Genomic DNA, 8,877 nt, shown 5'->3' on the forward strand with positions numbered 1-8,877 from the left:
ATGAATCACAATTGGAATCAATCAATTCATACAAGTATCTTAATTTGTAGGGGTAATTAAACGGAATGATCACATAGACTCAGTTGTAGACAAAGCAAGTGACAAGACTTAAATTCATTGGTATAAAAGTAGTGAAATGCTTTGAGTTTAATTAATCATTCACACAGGCGGATTATATAGACATATCATAGTTCGACCGACGTACAGCCTCCCGTATGGAGGACAAAGGCACCCCTGGTGTTGAAAAGGAAATGAAAGGGTTGAAAACAAATACATTGACGGGAATAACTGCAATACCAAAAAATAATTAATGTAGAGTAACGAAATTTCGGGAATACATTTGTCTCAGAAACATACGAGGGTTATTCAATAATTAAAGAGACAAATTGGTCTGGGGGAAAAACTGTTAGTTGGGCAAATTTGGTACTTTTATCGCTTTAAGTTGGCATCACTGGGATGATCCCCGATCAGCTGATGTATCAATACTGTTTTGTTTCTAACCTCAAAAATACATTTCAAGATGGCGAGTTCGCTTGAAACGTCCACATTAGTTGAACAGCATTCTGTTATTCGTTTTTTCTTGCTGAAGGCGAGAAACCAGAAGGCGAGAAACCAGTGAATATACACTGTTAGAAAGTCTAAAGTTTATGGTGAAGGTTGTATGAATTCTGCAGTTCAAAAATAGTCGCGACTCAGTGACTGACGAATACGGTTCTGGCCGACCAGTTGCAGTTTCAACTCCCTCTTGAAAGTAGAATTGATGACATTATTCGTGCCGACCGCCGTGTGACTGTGGAAATGGTAGTTGATAAGGTTCAAGTTAGTACTGGTACAGTTCATAATTTTATCTGTAACTAGCTGAAGTACCGCAAAACATGTGCAAGAGGGGTCCCAAAGGAGTTGACACAGCTACACAAGGAAACAAGGTTGAGAGTGTGCACAGAGCTAAAGGAACTTTATGAAAGAGAAGGTGAGCACTTCCTCAATAAAACTTTAACTTGTGATGAAGTTTGGGTTCACTGTTATGAGGCAGGATCAAAAAGATAAAGCATGGAGTAGAAAGCACACCAACTCACATTCAAGAAAAAAGTCAAAACCCAAGCATTAGCAGGAAAATTCATGTTGACGGCATTTTTGGGTGCTGAAAGTCCAGTTTTTTGTGATAACCTCGAAGAGCAGCGTACAATGAACAGCCAATACTACTCGGATTTGCTTTTATACGAGGTGAAACCAGCCATGAGAGAGAGGTTGTGGATGTCAGAGGAGAGGTGTGATTCTCCAGCAAGGCAACACACGTCCTCATGTTGCTCAGCTAACCCATGAAACCACCGACAAAATGGGCTGGGAAGTACTGCATCCCCCCCCCCCCCCCCCCCCCCCCCATAGAGTCCTGATTTAGCACCTAGTGAATTCCATTGGATTGGTGCACTGAAGGAGGCTAGGCTGCTGACAGGTTGGGTGCAGGTCCTCAAATGGTCTCCTTCTAACCAACACACGACACTGTGCTGCACATGTTAGCCCTGTATTTAGCCATATTTGTAATTTTTCCTTTAGGAATGGTCAGTTTCCTGAGCGATTAAAGTACTCAGTAGTAAAGCCGCTTTATAAAAAGGGCGAAAGGGGTAATGTAGATAATTTTAGACCTATTTCTATGCCATCAGTGTTTGCAAAAGTTATCGAAAAGGCTGTGTATGTAAGGTTAATTGATCATTTTATATCACACGATTTGCTATCAAATGTACAGTTCGGCTTTAGAAGTCGTTTAACAACTGAGAATGCTATATTCTCTTTTCTCTGTAAGGTACTGGATGGGCTAAACAAAAAGTTTCGAACGCTTGGCGTATTTTTTGATTTAACTTAGGCGTTTGACTGTGTTGATCACAAAATATTGCTCCAGAAGTTGGACCATTACAGAATAAGGGGAGTAGCTCACAATTGGTTCACCTCCTACTTTAGCAACAGGCAGCAATAGGTCATTATTCACAATATTGATGACGGCTGTGATGTGGGATCTGAGTGGGGTACTGTCAAGTGGGGGGTGCCCCAGGGATCAGTGTTGGGACCGCTCCTGTTCCCTGTTTACATAAATGATATGCCCTATAGTATTATGGGTAACTCTAAAATAATTCTGTTTGCTGATGACACTAGCTCGGTAGTAAAGGATGTTGTGTGCAACATTGACTCGGTTTCAAATAGTGCAGTACATGATCTCAGTTCATGGCTTGTAGAAAATAAACTAACGTTAAATCACAGTAAGACTCAGTTTTTACAGTTTCTAACACACAATTCAACAAAACCTGACATTTTAATCTCACAGAACGGGCATATGATTAGTGAAACTGAACAGTTCAAATTTCTAGGTGTTCAGATAGATAGTAAGCTGTCGTGGAAAGCCCACGTTCAGGATCTTGTTCAAAGGCTTAATACTGCAACTTTTACTATTCGAACGGTATCAAAAGTGAGTGATACTTCGACATGTAAATTAGTCTACTTTGCTTATTTTCATTCACTTATGTCGTATGGTATTATGTTTTGGGGTAACTCTTCCCATTCTAGAAGGATATTTTTGGCTTAGAAACGGGCGGTTCGGGCAATAAGTAGTGTGAGTTCACGAACCTCTTGTCGACCTCTGTTCACGAGTCTGGGTATTTTGACATTGGCCTCTCAATATGTATATTCCTTGTTGTCGTTTCTTGTTACCAATATTAGTTTATTCCCAAGAATAAGCAGCTTTCACTAGGTTAATACTCGGCAGAAATCAAACCTCCATTTGGATCGGACTTCCTTAACTCTTGTGCAAAAAGGTGTGCAGCATACTGCTGCAACCATTTTCAATAAGCTGCCACTCGAATTAAAAAATCTTAGCAATAATCCACGCGCTTTCAAATCGAAACTGAAGAGTTTCCTCATGGGTGACTCCTTCTATTCTGTCGAGGAGTTCCTTGAAAAATTAAGTTGATTGTTATTGTATTGCTGATAGCGTTTACTTAAACTTATGGACTGACTTTTTTTCAGGTTCATGAATATTTATTTTTGTCTGTTTATTACTTTTATGTTGTAAGTTCATGTACTGACACGTTCCATGACCTTGGAGGTTTGCTCCTCAGTTTGGTCCTACGGAACTTGACGTGTAAATAAAATAAAATAAACGACCATCCTGGCACCGAGATACAACCAGTTTTCATCATTGTTGTTGTGGTCTTCAGTCCTGAGACTGGTTTGATGCAGCTCTCCATGCTACTCTATCCTGCGCAAGCTTCTTCATCTCCCAGTACCTACTGCAGCCTACATCCTTCTGAATCTGCTTAGTGTATTCATCTCTTGGTCTCCCTCTACGATTTTTACCCTCCACGCTGCCCTCCAATGCTAAATTTGTGATCCCTTGATGCCTCAAAACATGTCCTACCAACCGATCCCTTCTTCTAGTCAAGTTGTGCCACAAACTTCTCCCCAATCCTATTCAATACCTCCTCATTAGTTACGTGATCTACCCACCTTATCTTCAGCATTCTTCTGTAGCACCACATTTCAAAAGCTTCTATTCTCTTCTTGTCCAAACTAGTTATCGTCCATGTTTCACTTCCATACATGGCTACACTCCATACAAATATTTTCAGAAACGACTTCCTGACACTTAAATCGATACTCGATGTTAACAAATTTCTCTTCTTCAGAAACGATTTCCTTGCCATTGCCAGTCTACATTCTATATCCTCTCTACTTCGACCATCATCAGTTATTTTACTCCCTAAATAGCAAAATTCCTTTACTGCTTTAAGTGTCTCATTTCCTAATCTAATTCCCTCAGCATCACCCGATTTAATTTGACTACATTCCATTATCCTTGTTTTGCTTTTGTTGATGTTCAACTTATATCCTCCTTTCAAGACACTGTCCATTCCATTCAACTGCTCTTCCAAGTCCTTTGCTGTCTCTTACAGAATTACAATGTCATCGGCGAACCTCAAAGTTTTTACTTTTTCTCCATGAATTTTAATACCTACTCCGAATTTTTCTTTTGTGTCCTTTACTGCTTGCTCAATATACAGATTGAATAACATCGGGGACAGGCTACAACCCTGTCTCACTCCCTTCCCAACCACTGCTTCCCTTTCATGCCCCTCGACTCTTATAACTGCCATCTGGTTTCTGTACAAATTGTAAATAGCCTTTCGCTCCCTGTATTTTACCCCTGCCACCTTCAGAATTTGAAAGAGAGTATTCCAGTCAACATTGTCAAAAGCTTTCTCTAAGTCTACAAATGCTAGAAACGTAGGTTTGCCTTTTCTTAATACAAAACAATAAACCATCATCCTGCTCTCCAGTGAGCAGAAATCGCAAATGGCGGTTGTTTCGGATCAGTCGAATGCACGCTTCAGGGCTTCTGGCTCGGAACTATACTTGAAGTAACCTATTTGAAAGGATTTGCTGTGTCACTGTGGTGCCAACTGATGCTCAAATTGCTACTGCAGATGCAGTACGATGCGCCAGAGCCATAACGCCGAACACTATGGTCTTTCCTCTCGGGAGTGCCGCGTGACTGTCCGGAGACCAGTCTTCTTGCGGCCGTACGTTCTCCCGACCACCACTGCCAGCAATCATGTACGGTGGCTACATTCCTGCCAAGTTTTTCTGCAGTATCGCAGAAGGAACATTCAACTTTTCAGCCTTATTACACAACCTCGTTCAAACTCGGAGATGTTGATAATGGCGTCTTTGTCGCCTTAAAGGCATTCTTGACTAACATCAACTCATCATGTCCAATCTGAACGATAACTGAAGCTCTCGATCACTACGGCGTGTAGTCTTCTTGCGGCCGTACGTTCTCCCGACCACCACTGCCAGCAATCATGTGCAGTGGCTACATTCCTGCCAAGTTTTTCTGCAGTATCGCAGAAGGAACATTCAACTTTTCAGCCTTATTACACAACCTCGTTCAAACTCGGAGATGTTGATAATGGCGTCTTTGTCGCCTTAAAGCCATTCTTGACTAACATCGACTCATCATGTCCAATCTGAACGATAACTGAAGCTCTCGGTCACTACGGCGTGTATTTAAAGCTACTAGCGCCTCTTTTATGTGACTGGCTCGAAATCTAAGTAGACGTCATCTTTCAGGTGTAGAAACACGTCTGCCAACTTTCGTTTATGTCACATAACTCCTTCTTGGTGTTGCGATTTTTCTTCCGGCAGTGTAAGTGCCCATGTCCGGATGGAATCAAATGGTTCAAATGGCTCTAAGCACTATGGGACTTAACATCTGAGGTTATCAGTCCCCTGAGACTTAGAATTACTTAAACCTAACTAAGATCCGCAAGAATTTCGGAACTTCATTAGGATGGACATGGCCTGTTTCGAGAAGCTGCTGTCTATGATAGAAGATGGAAACAGAAAATGTGACACAGTCATGAGGGAAGCTATCTCACCTTCTAGAGAGTAAGAATTATATGGTTATGTTTTGTGATGGCTGGTTCAAATGGCTCTGAGCACTATGGGACTTAACATCTGAGGTCATCAGTCCCCTAGAACGTAGAACTACTTAAACCTGACTAACCTAAGGACATCACACACATCCATGCCCAAGGCAGGATTCGAACCTGCGACCGTTGCAGCATCGTGTTTCCAGACTGAAGCATCTAGAACGCTCGGTCACAGCGGCAGGCTCCGGATGGAATCCCTGTTTGGTTTTACCGAGAGTACTCTTCGGCATTGGCCACACACTTAGCTTGCATTTGTCATGAATCTCTCACCCAGCGCAAAGTCTCAAGTGACTGGAAAAAGAAACGCAGGCTGCTCCTGTACTCCTGTATAAATGTTAAAGGAACGGTCCCGATAAATTACAGACGAATATCCTTAACATCGGCTTGCTGCAGAATTCTTGAGCATATTCGAAGCTAGAATACAATAACTTTCCTCGAGACAGAAAAGCTTCTGTCCACAAATCAGCATGAATGTAGAAAGCAACGCTTATGTGAAACTCAGCTTGCGCTTTTCTTGCACGACGTCTGCGAACCATGCAGCAGGAAGGCTACAGCCAGATTCCGTATTCCTGGATTCCTGGAATACGTTGGACACAGTGCCCCATTGCAGACTGCAAAGGTCCAAGCATACGCAACAGGTTCTCAGATGTGCGAACGGTACGAAGGCTTCCTAAGTAGTAGAGCCCGTTACGTTCTCCTGGACTGCGAGTGCTCATCACAGGCGATGTTATCGTCAGCAATGCCACTGGGAAATGTGATAGGACTGCTCTTTTTCAATGTATACGTGAATCATCTGATAGGTACGGTGAGCAACAGTCAGTGACTGTTTGTTGATGATGCTATAGTAAACTATCCAGAGAAAGTCTATAAGCAAAGTTTCAAGAATCCGCTTTAAATGATAACTCTAGGGATATACTACAACCCCCAACGTATCGCTCACACAGGGATCGTGAGGATAAGATTAGAATAATTCCTGCACGCACAGAGGCATTGAAACAACCATTCTTCCCACGCCCCATAAGTGATTGGAACAGGAAGAAACCTTAATAACTGGTACAATGGTATGTACCCTCTGCCATGACCTTCACGGTGGTTTGCAGTGTATAGATGTATATGTACGGGGAAGTGTGATCGTTGAGTGACTATAGGAGGATACAGGTTGTCGTAGACGAAATTCCTATTTTGTATGATGCAGCTTATTCTAAGTATAGAAATACGTAAGTTACTGCATATGTGTAGAAAAATAAACCTGTAATTAGCGGCAGATTTAGAATATTTTTCTGGGTGGGGTGCACAAGCTTTCACGTCAATAATTATTCATTTCATAGCAGTGCACAGTGTACCTGTCTATGACAGGGCACCTCTATGGGAAGGTCAAGATGGTCTTCACAAGGACTTTGTAATAAATTTAAATCAACTGAACTGTTTTATACAGACTTTACTCGTTTAATTACGGCGAAGCAAACCAAATAAATATTTTATGTATTTATAAGATAAACTTTGAAAAATACTGCAAGTATACTGACTTGGCAGAAAATCCTAAGAAATTTTGGTCTTATGTCAAAGCAGTAGGTGGATCAAAACAAAATGTCCAGACACTCTGTGACCAAAATGGTACTGAAACAGAGGATTACAGACTAAAGACCGAAATACTAAATGTCTTCTTCCAAAACTGTTTCACAGAGGAAGACTGCACTGTGGTTCCTTCTCTAGATTTTCGCACAGATGACAAAATGGTAGATATCGAAATAGACGACAGAGGGATAGAGAAACAATTAAAATCGCTCAAAAGAGGAAAGGCCGCTGGACCTGCTGGAATACCAGTTCGATTTTACACAGAGTAGGCGAAGGAACTTGTCCCCCTTCTTGCAGCGGTGTACCGTAGGTCTCTACAAGAGCGTAGCGTTCCAAAGGTTTGGAAAAGGGCACAGGTCATCCCAGTTTTGAAGAAGGGGCACCGAACAGATGTGCAGAACTATAGACCTATAACTCTAACGTCGATCAGTTGTAGAATTTTGGAACACGTATTATGTTCGAGTATAACGACTTTTCTGGAGACTTGAAACCTACTCTGTAGGAATCAGCATGGATTTCGAAAAAGACGATCGTGTGAAACCCAGCTCGCGCTATTCGTCCACGAGACTAAGAGGGCCATAGACACGGGTTCCCATGTAGATGCCGTGTTTATTGACTTCCGCAAGGCGTTCGATACAGTTCCCCACAGTCGTTTAATGAACAAAGTAAGAGCATATGGTCTATCAGACCAATTGTGTGATTGGATTGAACAGTTCCTAGATAACAGAACGCCGCATGTCATTCTCAATGGAAAGAAGTCTTACGAAGTAAGAGTGATTTCAGGTGTGCCGCAGGGGAGTGTCGTAGGACCGTTGCTATTCACAATATACATAAATGACCTTGTGGATGACATCGGAAGTTCACTGAGGCTTTTTGCGGATGATGCTGTGGTGTATCGAGAGGTTGTAACAATGGAAAATTGTACTGAAATGCAGGAGGATCTGCAGCGAATTGACGCATGGTGCAGGGAATGGCAATTGAATCTCAATGTAGAAAAGTGTAATGTGCTGCAAATACATAGAAAGAAAGATCCCTTATCGTTTAGCTACAATATAGCAGGTCAGCAACTGGAAGCAGTTAATTCCGTAAATTATCTGGGAGTACGCGTTAGGAGTGATTTAAAATGGAATGATTATATAAAGTTGATCGTCGGTAAAGCAGATGCCAGACTGAGATTCATTGGAAGAATCCTAAGGAAATGCAATCCGAAAACATAGAAGTAGGTTAAGTACACTTGTTCGCCCACTGCTTGAATACTGCTCACCAGTGTGGGATCCGTACCAGATAGGGTTGATAGAAGAGATAGAGAAGATCCAACAGAGAGCGTCGCGCTTCGTTACAGGATCATTTAGTAATCGCGAAAGCGTTACGAAGATGATAGATAAACTCCAGTGGAAGACTCTGCAGGAGAGACGCTCAGTAGCTCGGTAAGGGCTTTCGTTGAAGTTTCGAGAACATACCTTCACCGAGGAGTCAAGCAGTATATTGCTCCCTCCTACGTATATCTCGCGAAGAGACCATGAGGATAAAATCAGAGAGATTACAGCCCACACAGAGGCATACCGACAATCCTTCTTTCCACGAACAATACGAGACTGGAGTAGAAGGGAGAACCGATAGAGGTACTCAGGGTACCCTCCGCCACACACCGTCAGGTGGCTTGCGGAGTATGGATGTAGATGTAGATGTAGAAGCTCAGTCTTCTCTTAAATTTCCGATGGAAGACTTCTAGCACTTTTCCTGCTGTAGATTTGTTGTTCCAGTTGATGTGCATCAAAGTTGAGCCATTCAGTCGGTATTCTACCATGGTGCTACCAAGATA

Source organism: Schistocerca americana, chromosome 2 (assembly GCF_021461395.2).
Source record: "Schistocerca americana isolate TAMUIC-IGC-003095 chromosome 2, iqSchAmer2.1, whole genome shotgun sequence".
Classification (NCBI taxonomy): Eukaryota; Metazoa; Arthropoda; class Insecta; order Orthoptera; family Acrididae; genus Schistocerca; species Schistocerca americana.